At 43.0% G+C, this 17,237-nt stretch overlaps 1 protein-coding gene and 1 long non-coding RNA gene across 4 annotated transcripts in view; one reads left to right on the forward strand and one right to left on the reverse strand.

Moving 5' to 3' along the window:
* Positions 1–17,237, reverse strand: part of LOC126518639 (high choriolytic enzyme 1-like) — a 205,700-nt gene that overhangs the window by 81,083 nt on the left and 107,380 nt on the right. The gene's annotated exons all lie outside the window — the stretch shown is intronic.
* Positions 5,300–16,688, forward strand: LOC129381768 (uncharacterized). Of its 2 annotated transcripts, XR_008609888.2 has the most exons (5): positions 5,300–5,785; positions 6,537–6,620; positions 10,764–10,949; positions 12,768–12,929; positions 16,583–16,688. It is a non-coding gene; the product is annotated as an uncharacterized lncRNA (long non-coding RNA). The 2 variants fall into 2 exon arrangements; XR_008609889.2 differs by lacking the exon at positions 6,537–6,620 and having other exon boundaries at positions 5,301–5,785.

The following is a 17,237-nucleotide window of genomic DNA, read 5'->3' on the forward strand; positions in this document are numbered from 1 at the left end:
GGGCTACCACCTGCCGCCGCTACCTCAGATTTTCTATGCATACCTGCTTCTTGTTTTCATCGCAGACGCATGCAGGACAAATGCAGATAAGTCATTGGATTGGACTTGCAAAACGTTTATTGAGCCATCAGTAAAGCGCGAAGGCACGCTTCGGACGTGGCCTACGTCGTCATCGTGGCGGGTGCTCTGCGAGGATCCCCGCTCGCCGTTGCCGGCTCGCCAGGCTCCTGCCTAGCCAGCGCCTTGGTGACCTGCTGGACGGCCTGGAGTTGTTTTTCTTGGTCGTCACTCCGCGTTGCTTCCTCAAGCTGCGGCGGTATACGTACTGAGTTAACTTCACTTGGATGTTTGGAGCAATCCCATAGCATGTGCTCGAATGTGGCCGTCTCCCTCCAGCAGGCTCTGCACTTGTCATGGGGGTGCGATTCTAGGTACATCCTATGCAATAGCGCCGGGCTTGGAAGCGTTTTCCTTTGTATTTGCCTGAACAGCACGGCCTGCGACTTGCTCAGCCCTTTGCAGGGCGGCGGAAGAAGTCTGCGGGCCAGCCGAAAGCCTTGGTCAGTTCGTTATAGCTGGTCATCCGGTCTTTGGCGCTGAACCACAGCGGGCAGCCATTGCCTTGGGCGCGGTCGGTTAGTCCTCGCGCTCGGGCGTGTGCCGTTTCGTTGAGATTGGAATGCTTCTCCGACGCTTGTCCTGAGTGCGCCGGGAACCACTTGATTCGAGTCCTCTTGTCGCGGTCTGCGTGTCGGAGCAGGACGCGGGCCGCCGTTGGGGCAATTCTTCCTTTGGCGTAGTTCCTCACCGCCTGTCTGGAGTCGCTGAAGATCATGTGGCATTCTCGGTCTACGATGGCCAGGCCGATCGCTATTTCTTCTGCTTCCTCTACTTGCTTGCTCGATGAGCTGGCGGTCGCCCGAACGTTGCCTCCGGATTCGACCACCGCGATCGCGAAGCCGTTGCGGCAGGCATATTCGGCTGCATCCGCGTATCTGGCGCCGGTGTCTTCTGCGTGCAGGTCGGTCAGTGCCTTGGCTCTAGCGCGTCTTCTGCCTTCGTTGAATTTCTGGTGCATGTTCCTCGTACGTGGTCGAGGACGGGGCATTTTGGTCCCTGCTGTTCGTGGTAAACGATGCCTAGACTGCACAGGATCTTTCTGCCGGCCTTTGTTGATGACACTGTTTCCAACTGAGCGGCTCTTTGCGCTTCGGCAATCTCGTCGAGCGTGTTGTATATTCCCAGCTTGAGGAGACGTTTCGTGTTGGTAGTTTCGGGTAGACCGAGGGGTGTCTTGTAAGCCCTCCGGATTAGCATGTCTAGCTTGTTCTTTTCGCTTTTCATCCACTTGTGGAAGGCTGCCACGTACACTATGTGGCAGAGTACGAAGGAGCGTATAAGTCTGATGAAGTTTTCCTCCTTCATGACTCCCTTCTTGATGGTAACGCGCTTGAGGAGTCTGGTGGCGTTGGCCGCCTTACCCATGATGCGGGCGACGATGTCTCCGTTCCTGCCGAGCGCTTCAATCGTCATGCCTAGGACTCGGATCTTGCTGACCGTCGGTATTGTGTTACCATCCCTGATGCGGATCTTGATCTTTTCGTGTTTCCTTTGCTTCTTGATTCTGTGCGTTTTGATCAGTTGGTAAAGCAGGAGCTCCGACTTACTTGGGGAGCAATGCAGTCCCGTACCTTCCAGGCTTCCTTCGATCGTGTTCACGGCCATCTGTAGTGTGGATTTTATGCGGGCATCACTGCCCCCGTCCACCCACCGCGTAATGTCGTCCGCGTATATCGTGTGCTTCAGTCCTTCAAGCTGGCGTAGTCTTTTGGCAACTTGAATCATAAGAAGATTAAATAGCATGGAAGAGATGACGGAGCCTTGGGGAGTGCCCTGGCTCCCAATGTCTTCTCGTCCGTCTTCAGGTCGCCGGCTCTGAGCTCCGCCATTCTGCTGGTGAGGAAGTCTTTGAAATATTCGTACGACCTCTCGCCTAGGTTCAGATGGGATACCTGTGCGAGGATGGCAGAGTGCGTCACTTTGTCGAAGGCGCTTTCTAGGTCGAGCCCGAGGACGGCTTTGGTATCCCTGGTTTCGCCGTCGATGACCTGATGTTTGATAAATAAAAAAGCTCAGTGCCCTCCCCCTCTGTGAAGAAAGATGACCAGCAAAGCTGTGTATGTGGGCCCCTTAATGGCGAACTGCACCTCCGCCGTATGTTGGCCCCGCATTGCACTGTCTTCGGAATCGGTCCACGTATGGGGAGTGCTTAATGCCTGCTTCACCTCCGCCGCAGGTCGGCCTGGCAGGGCGTTACATTCGGGATCAGCCCACTTATGGGGAGAGCTGAACGCTTGCTTCACCTCCGCTGCGGGTGAGGCCGGTATTACGCTATCTTCGGGATTTTGCTTCAGACGCGGACGCGATAGTGGGGAAAGTAGCCCTTAAGAGGAACCTTTAGCTCTGGTGGTCCTATCTAAATACATGTAAAAGGAGAATTCGTTTTTCTCTACCACCACTGCATAAAATTTCACAAGGTTTGTTGCACTTAGAAGAAAAACTTAAAATCTAGTGACTGTTGGTTTAGAATTTTTTATTTAGGTCATCATTTGTTTATTCAAAATTGTCAAAAATCGCAACTTTTCAGAAAACGAAACCATCAAGTTAACAACTCTGTCTTTCGGCAATGAAAACTGATATCACAATTCTATACATTGCATCTAACAGCACATCTAAAGCGGACAAAATTGGTATATTACGCATGAATCTAAAAAAAAATTAGTAACGTGGAAATACAGCTTTTCCACAACTCTTGTCCACAACGTAACGACTTCACGTAAAATATAAATCGGCATATTGGATTTGTCCGCTTTGAATTGTCTAAAAGATGCAGTTTAAAGAACCGCGATATCTGTTCTTGATGCGGAGTTATTAATTTGTAAATTTCGTGCTTCTGTATTTTTCGCACTTTCAAATTTTTGAAAATATTTTACCAGTATTCAAGAACCTAAATAGAAATTCCGTTTCCAATAGTCACTAGAATTTACCTTTCTCTCCCGAACCCAGCAAATTTCATTAAAATCGGCCCAAGGGTTATCTCAGAAAACGTTTGGGCATTTTACATCTATTTGAATAGGCCGCATCGGAGTTGGGCCAGAGTTAAAGCTTACTCTTAACGACTTCGTTGTAAAAATAAAGTAATAAAACAATAAAAGGAAGAAAGAAAATGACTCAGCCCTCAATATCGCCGCCTCAGATTTCGTCATGATGGCACCGCCGCCATGGGCACGGCTCCGTGAGCAGCTACCAAGCTGTTCACTTTCGTTATCTTCCTTCCCTCGGCGGCAGAGCATTGTCTTGACGCCAGCGGCGCGCTAAATCTGCACCATCATTCCGTCGTGCATCGCTTCTCCGACCAAGCAAGCTTTCGGCGGCACACGTTCACTGCCGTATTGACACTAAAACTTTAAAATGCTTGCCTTCGAGAAAGCAGCATGAATAAAAATGGAACGCGACTATGTGGCCATGGGGAACATGCACTGTAAAAAATTTCCGTAATTATACGGAGGATTTCCGTCATTATACGGAGAACTGCAGTGTAAAAATACGGAAACTATGTCATATTTCAAAAATACGGCAAAATCTCCCGTTAATATACGGAAAGTGCTCTCCGTTTTCAGCTTTACGGACATTTTCACTGTAATCATATGTACGGCTATACACTGTTTTGGACGAAACAGACAGAATTCCGTATTTTTGTTATGCGAACATCCGTATTATTGTGAGAAAATTTAAGCTGTCTGAATGAGCGCTCGTACTCGTAAAGTTTCAGCTAACAATATTTTATTGAACACGCAAACTGTACGCATTATGAAGATGCGTACAAAATGTGAGAGCTAGCCTTCTACCAAAAGCTGCAATAACAGATCGTATAAATATATATACGCATCTTCTATTGCGGTCGCAGTTTGCCGCGCATATGGGCCTCGCTGATCATATGCGCAAATATATGCGTGTTCTCGCAATGTTCTCAAATTAAGCGCTTTGTAGTTAATAACACAGCATATATGTTTAAGTGAACGAAGAGCCGTGGACATACGTGCATACGTAAACAAGCTTGCAGCATTCAGGTGCTGGTGCACTGGGAATGACATTGGTGCTCTGTATAAGCCAAAAATTGTGTGCACTCTAAATCAGTACCGAAACGCAGGGAGTGGTATAATGACCGTAACGGCATTTACATTTTGCAACAAATGGTCTCGAAGGGGGCTGGCGGCCTATAGATCCAAGTACAACGGTCGGATGAAATTTTCGAATGCGGCAAGCAATTAACCCAAGTGTCAAAGGGCATTGCTGAACTGCAATGTAGTTGGTTTAACTCATTCCCATAATATTTACAAAATATCTCGTCTCTGACAATAACTGCCCATTCATTGAGACAAATCGATTACGCATAATCTTCACTGTTCATGTGTTAATTCTTGCGATGAGATGTAATCGCAAACATTTGGCGCTTCATCTTGAACCAAGACCGGTATAAGCGCGCTCGTTCTTGTACGATAGAATAAAGAACGCGAACATGCACCGACATGTGTGTAAACTACTGGAAGGTGACTGAAGATGAAGGACCTATTACCGTGCTAGTACTGTGTGTACTGTCAAAAAGAAGAAAAAAATAATACGGAAAGAAAGAATGCCCAGTGCCGAGATGTAACGATTCAAGCTTTATTTCTTTTTGACCTAGAATGCAACACCATTAGTTCCATGTGCTTTATATATCGGTAATGTTATGACACAACTCATTATTTACCCGTTCATTACATGCACCAACCAGCCCAAATTATCACTATACTAGAGATTATGGACGCATCGCAGTGCATTGCTTTGCACTTCATTGCAGCACAGGGGTTAGCTATCCCCAGTAGCGAACGCTTTGGTTGACCTCCCTGCCTTTCTGCTTCTTGCATTCTCTCTCCCTTTGTATAAAACGCACTAACTTGTGGGAGAGAAAGTGTTCTCCTCTTTTAGAATTCAATTGTCAAGCAATTATATTGCAGTTCCAGTAACTGTATCGACCGGGTCCCGGTCGAAGAAAGCAACAGCAGGCGTTTCAAGACAACAGTGAACTGTTATGTTTATTGCACTGGGCATTTTATACCAGAGCGAGGGAAAGGGGGTAGTGGAAATAGAGGGCAAGGATAGGCACGTGTCGTTCCAGCGTGCCAAGATAGCTTGTGCTCGTTGAACTGATACGATACAGTAACTAGAGCACAAATGCGAAAACGAAACCGATTCTCCGCGCTCACAGAGTGCGGCACCAGGGGGCAGCGCGCGCTGCGCGTCCGTTAGGAGTGGCAGACGGAGCTGCACATGTGTAGTCAGCCGGAATTTTTCGTGTCGTGTTGTAAAAGTTGTTAATTTGCCGTAAATATCTCTTGATTTGTACTCAAGAGTGAAGCAAGACTCCAAGGAAGAGAGATTGACGCATCGGGAGCGAAGGACAGAAACGATGGATGGTTACGCTGCTTGGGTCTCGGCACGTTCGAATTGGCAAAGTTCCGAATTTGTCGCTGTGTTTTGTACGCTTGTGCGCTCGTCATTTGCCGTCATCGCGCGGAGATATTTGCGCTGGATGTCTTTCACTTCGTGTACAAAACTCTGCACGCTGCGGCATCGAAGAAGTTGTCCTGTGTTTGGGTGCACGTATGCGCTTGGACACGGATATATCCTGCTTGCTCTCAACGGGTGTTCAACAGTCTACGCGCACTCGTAACTTGCTCATGAGGTAAGTCCATTTTAATCTTATTTGGTTTGCATAACGTAGGTGTTAAAGTGATGTGTGGTAAGCCGGTGTCGCGAACAGAAATATTGTTCCAAAAGACCACCATGCAACGTCTTAGGGCAAAACTGACGCATGAATGGGGAAAGGGATCACCCTATTTTTTCAGATCGATTCCAGTCGTAGCGCGATCGGCTCGATCGCAATTTCCGTGAGGTACTTCTAACCTTTTGCTCACTCGCGTTAAAAGCGTAGAATAAAACTGCGTTCAGTTGCGCACTTGTATTGACGCTTGTCTTGGCTTGAGAGCATACTGTATCCGATACAAGAACTTCTGTTAAAATACGGAAATAAACGTTCGAGGCAATAGCAGTCGCTCACTACCTGTGATCGTTACTTTCTTGCTTGGGTGCACGTTTTAATTGTGACCAGAAAAAAAAAGTTCTTTGCTCTGGCTGCTCTGCTGTGTTTCCTCGGTGCAACTTTTTGCAGTGCAGCAAGACGTGTTGCTTCGAATGATGTCTGGGCAGTCAAGGCATTCGTGTCAGTAAGCAAGCAGTAAACGGGGTATCAGTGCGAAAAAAATTGGACATACAAGAGAAGCGAATGGTATCATCATTGACTCTTTTATTTTACGAATAATTCAGTTGTATTACTAAAGCGGAGAGTGGATATGCATGAAAGTCAGATTGTATTGATACTCAGCAAAAACAAGGTAACTTATCATTACTAATCAATCCTTTTCTTTTACTGAAAGGCAAGTTGTTGTTGTGCTGGAGCTGAGAAGAGGTCTGCTGCCTGCAATGGGTCCTCAAGTTATCGCAGTATTGTAGCTCTCAAAGTGAGTGGATTTTTTTTCTCTTAGCTATTTGCCACCTGAATCATGACTGCCACCTGCCACCTGAATCAAGCTGTGTAGGTGATCACTGTTAGTGACATTGGAGTGCTGGTGGACAAGCACTCCTTTATGATTGCAACGCATATGACAGAGTGTAGCTGTGGCAGTATGCGAAGGTGTTCATCTATAAGCCAAATTAGGTTCTTTGAGGTAATATGTTAATATATTGATGACATTGGATTGTGGTCTAGCAGGCAAAAATGCTAAACAAGGAGAAGTAATTTTAATTTGCACTTGGTAAGATGTGCAAGCAATTCAGGCTGTTACACATGAAATGGGACATTTGTAGATGTCTTCTACAATGCTGCAGTCCTGAATAGCTTCAGAGTTTAGTGATACCACTATAATTTCTCTGTAAAGCATGCAGCAGAGTTTAGCATTGGGGGAGGCTGGCATCAACAGGCGTCTCCTTACTTAGTTAGTTAAATGGGGTTTAATGGCGCAAAAGCGGCTAAGGCTATGCTGCGCCAAAAATGAGGTGTTTTAAAATCCAGTTAATGAAGGAAAAGGCTTTGTTAATAATCTATATTTTATGTACAAATCCAGTGTCGTCTACAAATTTACGAACGTCACATAATGGGACTAGCGGATCATCACCTAAAATTAGAGCAGGGTGTAAAGGTATGTGTAGTTGACATAATTTGTGCAAAAGTATTCGTCTGTGTGTTTTAGTCTGCGTACATGTGAGTAATATGTGCATAACTGTTTGTGGCCGTTGACATATCTCGCATGTTGGTGTGTCTTCTTTCGTAAGTAAGTAATTGTGTGTGAGGTGTGTGTGCCCAATGCGTAGTCGGCATAAAACTACATTGATGAACCGCTCCTGATGGTAGCATGACTTCCACTCGCCAACTATGGGTTTCGTGAGATGTAGTTTTTTGTCAGCACAATGGTCCCATTCGCGTTGCCATTTCGCCGTTAAGGCTTTTCTAATCGCGTGGATGCTATCTTTGTATGGAAGTGTTGTGTTTGTTATCTCTTTGTTCGCTGCCATCGATGCATATCTATCGGCTGCTTCGTTACCCAGTATCCCAACATGACTTGGTACCCAGCAGAAGTGGATTGATCTCCCATATTTGTTAAGCGCGACCATGTTTAGTATGTCCCCTAACAGGGGTTCACACTCATATTTTAGGTTTAGAGCCTTCAGTGTACTTAAGGAATCAGTGTAAATGACTGTGTTTTTGTGCTTGCCAGTGATAATCTTTTTAACTACAACCCATACAGTGTAAACTTCAGCAGTGAAAACAGAGGCATGTTTTGGTAGACGAATACTTCTTTCCCAATTTTCTGTTACGGCCCCTACACCCACGTGTTCTTTTGTTTTGGACCCATCAGTGTAGAATTGCATGTGATCTTGATATTGGTCCTGAAGAGCACGGAATTCTTGTATAATGTGGTCGTGAGGAGTGTCTCTTTTCCTTAAATGTGTTAATGTCCAGTCGCACAACTGCGTGAAATCGTACCACGGGGCCAACCATTCTGGTTTCTTGGCAACCTGGAGGACTTCGTGGGGAATTTCATATTCCCGACACTATTGCTCATGCCGCAGTACAAGTGGCCTAATCATGTTTGGTTTATTTGTGTAGTGTAAGCGTGAGTTGCACTGTGTGACGATGTTGTAGCATATGTGTTGCAGTGATGACTGAATTCTGAGTACGTAAGGAAATGTGAGGAATGCTCTGCGCTGCTGTAATGAGGGTTTGTTACATTCAACATATAAACTTTGAATAGGTGACGTGTACTTACTGTGAAGTTCAAATGAGGTGTTACTGTTAGGGTGACTATATATAATTTATGGTTTAATTCTAATCTTGTATGAGGCAGACATAGTTTACCCACTTCGTTAAACAATCGAGATGTAATATCTATGTATACAAGTATTACCCATTCATTTATGCCATTTGGACAATGGCAGAAATGCATGGGTAATACTTGTGTACATAGACATTACATCACTATTGTTTAACCAGGTGGTGCCCCTGCATGCTAAATTTTACAGGGCTATTATTAAGTAATGTCAACTTTTGTTGTAACATTAAGGCACCTTTTATATTATTACAGATTACCACCATTGTGTACCATCATAGTGTGATATTTACACTAAATGTATTTGACTTTGCTATAAAACCCTGCACAGTGGTGCATCATGAAATGTTTTTCTATAGTTTCTGGCCTCAGAATGCACTTCACGTTATATTCTTGTTTGCAACAAAACTATAATGCAGGTTTCTCTCCTTATATTTTGTGGCACTTCAAGCTGCGGCAAGCTAAAACACTGGGCAGCAATACTGGAATCGCTACTGCGTGTGGAGCTGTCTTCAAACACACACAAGGAATACATAATTGCTTTTTTAGCGCAACACAATGGACACAAGAAAGACGACAGAACAAGGCGCTACTCTCAACTGACATCACTTTATTGCGTCCCTCCTTTGTAGACAGCAGAATCTAGAAGAACATGCGCTGTGAACACCATGTGCAGGAACCACCAACATCTGATCACAAGAGCACACTCATACGACAGAATCCCCCAAAAAACCATATTGAGCACTGTACAAGGTTAAAGAAAGCGCACTAATGCACTGCGACCCCAATGACTGTATGAAGAAAGCTTCCGATAACTCTCTGGCGGTGGTATCACGGCTCTTCTTCAAAATCGTAGTATCACGAAACATTGCGAACATAAGCGATCCATACCAACAGGCACAGGTTCCCATGTGGCTCAACATTGTAAAATATGGAAGTGCAAAGCCATGTTTCGTGATACTATGATTCTGAAAAAGTGCTGTGATACCACCGCCCGAGAGTTATCGGAAGCTTTCTTCATACAGTCATTGGGGTCACAGTGCATTAGTGTGCCTTCTTTAACCTTGTGCAGTGCTCAATATGGTTTTTTGGATCCCGTCGCATGAGTGTGCTCTTGTGATCGGTTGTTGGTGGTCCCTGCACATGGTGCTCACTGCACATGTTCTTCTAGATTCTACTATCTATAAAGGAGTGACGCAATAAAGTGATGTCAGTTGAGAGTAGCGCCTTGTGCTGGTCGTCTTTCTTGTGTCCATTGTTTTGCGCTAAACAAAGTATTTATGGATTCGCACATACTAGCCCGCCAATGCATTGTGTTGAACGCAAAGAAATGCTGCTTTGCCTTCTTTGACTGTGTTGCGGGCACTTCTGAAGTACTGTCTGTCCAATAACCTTGGTGGCATGGAAGTGCCGTCCACTTCTATGGGTTGCTTTCTGTTTCATTGTGGCATCACATCACATTATATTCATAATGTGTATGTACTTTTTCTATGAGACCCATATTCCTATCCTTGTGTTATATTTGCTGTCGCATTATTTATGTGCAAATGACCAGTGCTCCTAGTTTCATTTTATCGCAAAGTAAACTACTGGTACCTAAAGAGTTCTGTATATCAGAAAACCAAAGCCGATCTGCTGAACACTATCAAGCAGCAGCCTTAGTACAGTGTCAAGTAGTCAGATTTTATTGGTTATGCAGAGGCGCACAGCGTACCTCTTTATTACTTGCTGAACAATTAAGCTGTGTGAAAACTGAGTATTTATGTAGCTTCAACCACATGCTATTGGCCATTGTTCCTGCCCTCAGCAAGTGTGGAAGATTATCATGGCATTTCTTTTTCTAACTCTTTTTCTTTATTACAGTGGGATTACTGCATGTGTAAGTAGAAAACGGATCACATAGGCAATCAAAAGCCAACAATGTGTAAACTTGGAACATTGATTGTACAGTTTGATGACCCAGAATAAGTAGAAATACACCATAAATGATTGACGATTAACTTTTACTTGACACAGGGCTAGAGCATACAGTAAGCATACTGTATGCTCATACGGTGTCACATCAATTTAAATTTTAGTGTAGCTTTACAGTGTACGCTTCTATTGTTGCATTCTGTCAGAGGGATGGTAACGTTTCGCGTGTCTAGCAACTAGACTGTCTATATACAGTAGTAAAAATGTGCGAACTGTATTTTTTAATGATTTGATAGAATGTGTAGAACAATAAAGCCATACAATCAACGCACAGTGATGTGACTTTCTCTGCACATGTTGCAGGTTCAAAAAAGTATGGTGGAAGCTGTTGCCAAGGTTCCGACCAGAAAAGACAGCCAGTATAAAAGGGTCCACACCACTGATCTCTACTACAGGGGATGGACAGCACATCGAGCACCCTCGACGGAAGCCAACCTTGTCCCGGAAATTGGTGCTTCACAACTTTGCGGCAGCACTTCGTTTACACGGGTGTGTGGCATTTCTTCCCCTAACATGCCTGCCTGATGTGCCATAACCTACCCAAGCAGTGTTTCGAGGTGTCCAGAATTTTTCTATTGCAGTGTCTACAGTGTAGCTAACATAAGTGGCGTTCAATGGGGACACTGGTAAATGAGAAAGAACTTGATGTAAGAGAACACTATCGTATACGGGTTCAGATTGTCATAAAAGCGCTTACGAGACATGTAGAGACCTCCTAAAATGCAAAAAAACCACAAAGAAAAGTTTTTCGGCAGCAATATTATCTGATCGCACGCACTAGTTAGTCCACCATATGCCCTGCTTCCAGGACAAGCGCCTGCATGACACCGCATTTCCACTGGCTTCACCTGCATCCGGTGCGGTGTGCTGCATCCAGCAAAACATTAGAAATCACTGGTGCACAGTGTTTTCTGTCCCCTTTCTCAACACCTACTGAACACATGGTAAACTGTTTCCAAAGCAAAAAAACAGAGGGAAAGGGCTCTGAACACATTGCATTTTAAAGTGGCTGGTACTGGGTAACGCAAGTACTGTGGCATAGTAGATTTGCACCAGGCAACCTGGGCGCCCAAAAAGGCTGCTGTTTACTTGCAAATGGCCAACGTATTGTGAGCATGTTGAAGTTCTTTTTTTATTCTCATCGCTTATTTAGCTAGTGGAGACAGCTTTCACAACTGGAGAAGAAGCCTTGGAAGCATGAAACACTTCACAAAACCAGCTTCAATATAACGTGTCTGCATCACAATTTCATGGCTGCATGAGTGAACCCTCTGGTTAACATGTAAGAGTGTTCATGATGTTTGCCATGCATTATCCACTTTATTTACAGGTCAACCCTCTCTTGAGATTTAAGCTGATGTTGCGTTTAGAGAAATTATGGCCGAGAGCCAGCTTTTGAGAATACAGATTGAGCTCGACAGATTAAACGCCAGAACAAGTCGTTGAGCATTTCAGATCAAGAATCTTCAAAGGCCAGTTCATTTAGTGGTGTTAATATTCTGCTCAAAGTTGTTGATTGTTACGTTCATATGGTGCCCAAGCATTGCGGTAACAACTTCACTTGGAGTACATAGCAAGGGTGTATTCGACGTAAGCTGCTGGCTTTTTTCTGTGTTTTCAAAAACTGGTTTCTTGTTCAGTTTAAATTTTCAAATTTTGCATTGTTTATTAGGTGTTGTGTCCTGTTTCCTTTTCCTGCTGCTTCTTAGTTAAACATCTGAATAGTGAACACAACTTGACCTTTTGCTTGATTTTCTAGATTACACACCCTCGATGCAAAACAATTTCACTTCAAAACTGCTTGTACTGTACTGAAAAAATAACTTGAAGCAGCCATAGCCACCAATAACACGCAAGAGATGATTATGAAAATTGTAATATTGTTTTTTGACCTACAGGGTGTCTTAACTATCGTGCACCAAGATTTAGAAATATGTAAATGCGATGTAACTAGACAAAATGAAGGTAATGTTGTTTGCCGTCGCTTGGAGATACTCTGATTATATTTTGCATTCTGCCTAATTACATAATTCTTAATTAGTTAATAAATATCTCAAATAATTAAATGAAATGTGTCAATGAAAAGTTGTAGAGCAATATGAAAGCCTCCTTATACACTTTTTTGTTACTGTTACTCATTGTGTGCTACATAAAAGTGTTTTTCCAAGGAATAAGCCTGCGAATACACATAAAGTGTCTTGACTGGCCAGTCATGTGTCAGTTTTGTGGTGCAAAGCCACGAATACACCTTAAATGGGTTCTTTTAAGAAACAGACTTGGCTCAGAAAATTATCCTTCTTTATGCAGCCTGTGGAGACAAGGTTTCTTAGACATGGCCATGGCCCTCAAGGAAGATGCCGAGGCCACAGGCAGTTCCTCCAGTGACCGTGAAAAGGTCCCCTGGGGCACAAGTCTAATTTGGCACCCCTACCTTTCTCCTGCAGCTTTTCTGTCTACTTAGCTAACCAGGTGGGCCAATGATGGCAAAGGTAAAAAAGAATCAACAGCTTCAAACGTAGAACTTGCTCAAGCTCAACGCATTTTTGATGTGAAGTTTTTCCCTTATCATTTATCAAAAAACTGGTAATAAGTATATGATATGGTCTTCATACGGGCACCTGTTTCCCACAGAGAATTATCAGTAAAAAAAGCAGCTTATGAAGGCTTGAATATTAGCTAGGATGATGTGGCATAGATAGGATAATGATTATGAATGTTTCTGGTAAAGGTAGTGGTAGTAGAGTGAATAATCAGTTTATATATAGATTAAAAGACATTTCGTTCCAATGCCAGCATTTTAAATCATCCCAAATAATTCTTGCGTTTGATAGTCTATGCGCATTGAGTGACAGTGCTTCTTGATGCTTGCTTCTTGCTGGCATCATTCTTATGCTGCATAATTCACCTGTTTAAATTCCCTATTTCTCCCGTTCAAGCAACTTTACATTCATCATAACATACCTTGTAGATGAGTTCCAGAAACTTGCTGATGAGATTAGGGGGCGGCGTGCACCCCAGGCTTAGATATGCATTCAAGAGCCTCATATCTTGCAAATGTTAGAAATACTCCTGCTAAGCAAGTTCTTGGTGTCATACAAGGTTATTTGCGAATACGAATTTGCCTAAATTTAGAAAACAGTCAACCTAAAGCATGTCAAGCAATATCGCTGACAGTACACACACATTCCAACGGAACTAAATACAAATAAATATAGCACGAAATGCAGAATCATTGGCATGATGCCATTCTTTCAGTGGAATAAAATCTGTCCTGCGTTGTAAATCTGGAATCCTTTATAATCCAGACTACTAAATGCCTCATGAGGGTTGTGACGTAAAATATGCGTGTATTTATTCCTCGTTTTTTTACTTTAAGACCCGATAATGCTTAAACAGCAGTGAAAGAACTGAGATCACGGTACTTAATATTTTATATTGCTCCAGAAATCCGTTTTTCTGCCGATCGCAGCATTTGACACTAACAATTTTTGACAGAAAATGTGAGACAGAAGGCACATAACACTTAAGGTGGTGCTATTCACTTTGATTGTTTGGGAACAAAACTCATAATGTACATGTTATGGCCCTATGTGTCATTGCCTTTGAACAACAAAAAGGTAGGGGATTTGCGTTTTGCAAAACTGCATGGAGGTTTTTACTGTGTGCAATTAAAATTAGAAACCTTCACAGCTGATACTAAATGCATTCTCCACAGCTTTAGGTTATACAGGTGCACTACTTTACATAAAACACACTCTTACCTCATCACTGCCCACAATCTTAGGCAAAGTTACACCCTTTGGAGTGCCCCTTCTGCCACACAATGATAATCGTCATCTGCCTTGTTGCGTTTCCTTTCTTTAACGCTGCGAGCCCTGTACTTTCCAGTAACGAACGGCATGCACATTATCAGTATGATAGCATTCCCGAAAGGAAAGTAGCGGGCGTGGCGTTTTAAAGAAAGGAAACACATCAAGGCAGATAATGATTATTGTTGTGTGGCAGAAGGGGCACTCCAAAGGGTGTAACTGCCTAAGAGTGCAGGTGGTGATTCAGATTCTTCAAAGGTGTTTCATTGTATGGGATGGCACATCGCTCTTCATTTATTTGCAGAATATTGCATTCCGATTGTGTCATATGAGATGAATCCATTAGAGAGCTTTAACTTGCCCTAAATATATTACAGCTCTGTACTGGCAAACTGGCAGCAGCTTGCAGTGCTTGTGGAAAAACAATTGTAACTGCCATATTATATGTAACTGCTAGTGCACAGGCATCGGCAGCAGCAATGGTTAGGGTACACTTGTTTCTTCTGTTCTGGGGTATGCATCCTCCACGAGAAAGTAGTTTTTTTCGTCTTCCTCTTCTACCACATTGGAATGTGAAATGGGGTGTAATTTGTAGGGTATACTCTTGCATAAACTTCATGAGCATTTATTCTTGTCTGTGCCACAGATCATTGTTGCTACCACTATAAAAGCAGTTTACAGCACCCGTAGGGAACAATCTGTGAATCTTTAACGAACAGTAAGGATAATGAATAATCGAATAATTTTTAGTAATTTTCCACAAATTTAACAATCTTTGCTTTCCACTGTGGTGTTTTTCAAACTGTAATGTTGGCACAAGGTTTGTCTGCAGGATGTCATTTTGTGTGAATGAGTGCACTTGTGCGCATAACACCTCATCGTCAACAATCTGTTGCACAGAATGTCATTAGCTTTCGTATGCATTGGTCACTATCGGCTGCTCCTTTGTTAGTTGGAATGTAGCATTTATGTAAAGCACATTTGATGTTCTAACAAAAAGCATTGTGCCCTCTTATCTTCTAATTCTCCTACTTGATGCCTAGTGCTATAATAGCATGGTTGACACCATGAGAGTCAGTGTGGTGTATAATTTTGTCTGGTGAGGGGGGGGGGGGGGGGGGTGTACATTAACTTAAGCAACTTTTCCAGACGACTTGAATCAATATTGTGGAATGCTAGCTTTTTTTTTTTCAATCACTGTTACCAAGTTTCACTTTGGTTGTGGCAACAAGTTTAATGTAGTTCGCTAGCACTCCTGCCAACACATATAATGTGCAGGCATCTGTGTTGAAAAAAAGACTAGCTAATGGTTTGCGAGGAGCTAAGGTCCATTTAGACCATTAAATTTTGAGCTTGCACCGGTGGAAATAACTGGTGAATGAAAGCACACCCAGGAGAACTGACCATAATATTTTCTTTCAATATAATAATGCTGAAGCTTTGAACTGCATATGAACTGACTTGTTTAAAAAATGACCCATTTCCTTGTTCAAGTAAGACAAAGGTTCAACAGGAAGACAGAAACTTGAAGCCGTCAACAGCAGCATGAATATAAACAGCGCTCGACATTTTGCGATCTTGCACCTGGTTATCATATTGTCCATCCCATTTTTTTCCACAGGCTGTTCTTTACTGTTTTATGGTCATACCCAGTTTAATTTTAACGTCCCTATTTTTTAATATTTCGTTAATATATCTTTTCTTCATCGCCTTTTAACAAAATATATATTCGTAATGTGTCTTCATTTACCATTTGCAGTGATCTTAACCAGATGCATCTTGATACAAAATTTATTTTCCTTAATTCTTCGTTTTCCTTTTCCAAAAGTGCAAACTGTTTATCTTGATACCTATTTTGTCTTCTCGGAAGATTAGGTCTACTGGATTAATGACTGCTTACATGTGTACATCATTTTCTGTTTTGGTCACCCCTACTCTTTGCAAGAACTGACAGTAGTGCTCATACCCGCTCCATCACAATCACCACTGCTAAGCACACCCTTCCTTCCTTTATTTTAACACTTTGGCTTCTCTTGACCTATTATATGCACCAGTTTCTTCCCCAATGAGGCTAGGGGCCAGTGAGCTATGCACAATCCAAAACAACACAGCCAAGGAAAACATTTGCTACCCTAATGACAAGCACCTATGTCGAAATGTTGGCTATAGCAACATCCCTTGTTCCAACAATGTTGGTCTACTTACATGTTTTTCTAACACAGAAGTTACTGCTTTGTCGTGTTCTGTGATTATACTTTTTTGCCGCTTTCTTTAGGATGGATATTCACGAATACTATTTGTTTCTCCTAACAGCAGCAAGTTTATCCTTGCAAGCATTTTGGGTCAAGAACAACTTTCACCAGGAAGAAGTGCAAGACGAGTGATTGAAGAAAATAAAGTTGCTTCTGTGATCTAAGAACTTGAGGACTGAAATGTTGCACCTTTGTGTATATATGCTATGCAGTGCATTCATATCACAAAGTGCAAAGTGTTTTATCTCTGCAGCCATGTCAGTGTGTTGGCAAGACAATTTTCTCAATGGTGACCTGCTGCTTTGTCTATGAGCTGCCTTCATGACATTTGCATTTAAGGCGATGTACTATCGTGGACAAAAGTACCCTGGAAGTGCGAGCGTTGACCAAATTGCATTTCTGTTCAAGACCGCTGAAAACAGTGGGTCACGTATGCACATTCCGAACGCAGATGGTAGCACAGCTGATCCCAGCAAATAGTGCACCATAAAATTCGGTCGACTCTCGCACGTCCTGGGCAATTTTGTCCCCGATGGCACATTCTTCGAACAATGGATATGCTCTGCAAGATGAAATACGGGAAGCACCTGTACTTTAACGGATATAGTACAGATTTAGCATACGGAGTCTTTCGTTTTCTGAATACGGCAAGCACCTGTATTTTAACGGTTATAGTACAAATTCAGCATACAGTGTGTTCCGTTTTCTGAATACGA

The sequence above is a fragment of the Dermacentor andersoni genome, chromosome 1 (genome assembly GCF_023375885.2).
Source record: "Dermacentor andersoni chromosome 1, qqDerAnde1_hic_scaffold, whole genome shotgun sequence".
In the NCBI taxonomy this organism is placed as follows: domain Eukaryota; kingdom Metazoa; phylum Arthropoda; class Arachnida; order Ixodida; family Ixodidae; genus Dermacentor; species Dermacentor andersoni.